Below are 3,049 nucleotides of genomic sequence, written 5' to 3' on the forward strand. Positions count from 1 at the left end.
CAAAATTAAAGTGTGAACTTTACAGATACTTTGAAGCAGGCCATGGTTGCCCACTCCAGTAATACCAGCACTTGAGAGGCTGGAGCAGGTGGATCAACAACCTGGACTCAATTCTACCAAAAAGCTGGGCATATCGGTGTACATATTTGATTAGTTATGGTAAACTCCTATGAGGTTAATAATTACTAGGACAAAGGGCACAAAACTTTTAATACTTTTGATATAAATTCATAAATAGCTTTATCAGAAGGATAGGACAGTACCTGTTTTCCTAAACCTTCCTCAATTTTTTTTTAAATGTGGTTTTTGGGTTTTTTTTTTTTATTGTTTGTTTGTTTGTATTTTAGGGAAGAGTCTACAGGGTGTTCAGGGCTCGTAGTGACCTTCCTGTTTACAGCCTCCCAAGAGCTGGTATTACAGGCGCAAGCCATCACATCCACTCTCAATTGTCATCTCAGCACGTCCCGGAGGTGAGGCAGGCATAGCAGGCCCAGGGATCGAACCCCTGGCCCCTGTGCCTGGTTACAGGCACTTTAATCCACTGAGCTATTTGGCTAGCCCTTAAATGTTTTTGAGACCTGGTCTTGCTTTGTAACTCCAGCCAGCCTTGAATTCATTATGTAGTCTAGGCTGGCCTGGAACTCATGGCAACCTTTCTGCCTCAGCCTCTCCCAGATGCTGGGGTTACAGGTGTGTCCCACCATCCCTGACACTTTCTTCAATGTTAGAGATAATAATTGAATTTTTAAATTTTCCAGTTGGATAGAAAATAGCATATTTTTAATGTATTTTTTACAAACTAATAACATTGCATTTTTCACTTGTTTTTCTTGATAATTTGTATTACCTTTTTGTGAATTATTTCTTCATATATTTGGCTGGTTTCTAATGAAGTTCATGTCTCTTATTTTTTAATTAAAAAATCTATTTTTCTCTGTACTTTCTGTAAGACTGGGATCCAACCCAGTGTCTCACACTGGTGGGGCACACATGCTGCCCTTGGGGTGCACCACCAGCAGTTTATTTTCTTATTGACTTTTAGCACTCTTTATATATTAAGTGAATAAACCACTTATCTACCAGGCACAATATATTATAAGTATTCATCTGTTATTTATTTTTCAATTTTGTAAATATTTTTCTAATACACAACTGTTTCATGCATTCAAAATTTGCAGTCTTTTCATTGATGGTTTCTGTTGATTATTTAAATAAGCTGATTTTAGTAGTATATGATTTTAGTATTACATTATTTTTTAAATTCCACTCCTTACTGATTTAGTATTACATTATTTTTAAAATTCCATATGTTTATTCTTCTATTAAAGATAAGATTTTTGCATTTAAATATATGCTCAACTGTAATTTCTTATTATATATTGCTAAAGGTAAGAAACCAATTTTATCTTACAAATTTCTGTCAGTTTGTCCCAATGACATAGGGTAGCCTTTCTCGCTTATTTGGAGTTTTACTTTCACAAAAATAGCTTTTTTAAAACTTGTGTGGGTTTTTAAAACCACATTTTTATTCATTTCCTGTTTTCTTGTATTGTTGTCAGATAATGAAGACCTTCATACTTTTAGAAGCAGACAAGTTTTTCTGTTTTGTCAAGTATTGTAGGTCCCAGGTGCTGAACTATAGTGTAAGATAGTGTTTCAAAATAAATTTTGTGACTAACAAAACAGTGGTGTACATTTTTATGAGCTAGGGTACTTTTGTTGCCTAGCTCACAATAATATTGTCCAGTATTACGTTTGTCACAGTGGTGCACGTTTGTCACAGCTGATGGGGGGATGTCAGAATTACATCTGGGCTTGGCATAGCTTCTGCGGCTCATTTGCGTTGGTGTCCATGAGGCTTGTGTCCCAGGGTTTTTGTTCTTAAATTTCCAGAAAGTTTCTGTTTCCCATGATGCTTCAGAGAATAATTACAGGACCTCTTCGTGCTCCCCTGCTGCAAGCTAGCAGGACTAAATCTCTACTCCTTACAAAGAAAACTAATTGGAATGCGGCACATACCCTTGAAAGAAGGGGAAAGTTCCTATCGGACAGATAGCCTGAGGAGGTGAATGTGAAACTCAGACTGGATCTCTAGGACTGAGGCAGGCCATCTCAGAGAAAAGTCATAGACCAACTAACTACTGTTGAGAGTGACCCACATGTAGCAGGACTGGGCCTCCCTGCAACAGGCCTGTTTGTCAGCCAGGCCGGGCCTGTTCCCATTGTGGGTTCTGTACCCTGAGCCTTGCCCTCGACTCACTTCAGGAAATTGGTGAGTGCTCCTTTCAGCCTCTCAGGTTGGTCTCACTCTGACCTGGCCAGAAACCTTTACAGTGAGATGCCCCTGCCCACTTTTCTCTCCTGCCCCTTAGCTCTTTCTTTTGCAAGTAGTGTGCTGAGAGCTTTCTTTGTTTTCTTCCAGGTGGGTACTCCTTCATTAAAAGACAGCACCCAGCAAGGCTTTTTACATTTTCCGAATGTAGATGCTCTTTAGTTCTGTTTCTATTAGTGCATGCTGACCTTAAACTCACTATGTAGCTAGCCTGGACTGGCCTCTAACACTCGGGGATCCTCCTGCCTCAGGCTTCCAATTGCTGGGACTATAGGAATGTGCTACTGTCTATGCCCAGATAAAATTATTCCTTTTGAAATTCTTTTAGAGTAGGTTTTAATGGAGCATGGGGGAATTAAGCCCTTGTGTTTCACTTATCATCATGAATTAAAAATTATTTTCCTAATTCCTCTTTTTTCCTATCTCATAAAAACTAAAGAGTTTTAATTGGAAATACCTCCTTACTGAATCTACCCATGTAATCATGTCAAAAAACACAGTGAATAGGATTCAGTTGGTAGAAATACTAGCATATTTTCACTAGTTGAGAAGCATTATCCAACATATAACTTGGGATACCTTCAGGACAATAGACACGATATTTTCTATTTAACTGTGGTTTTGCTCTGTTCTTTTCTCCATATTTTCTTTTATTCTCTTTCTTCTTTCTCATAGTCAGCTCATATCAGGACCTAGTGGGTGATATCAGGAATCAAC

This window comes from Octodon degus, unplaced genomic scaffold (assembly GCF_000260255.1).
Source record: "Octodon degus isolate 3935 unplaced genomic scaffold, OctDeg1.0 scaffold00273, whole genome shotgun sequence".
NCBI classification, from domain to species: domain Eukaryota; kingdom Metazoa; phylum Chordata; class Mammalia; order Rodentia; family Octodontidae; genus Octodon; species Octodon degus.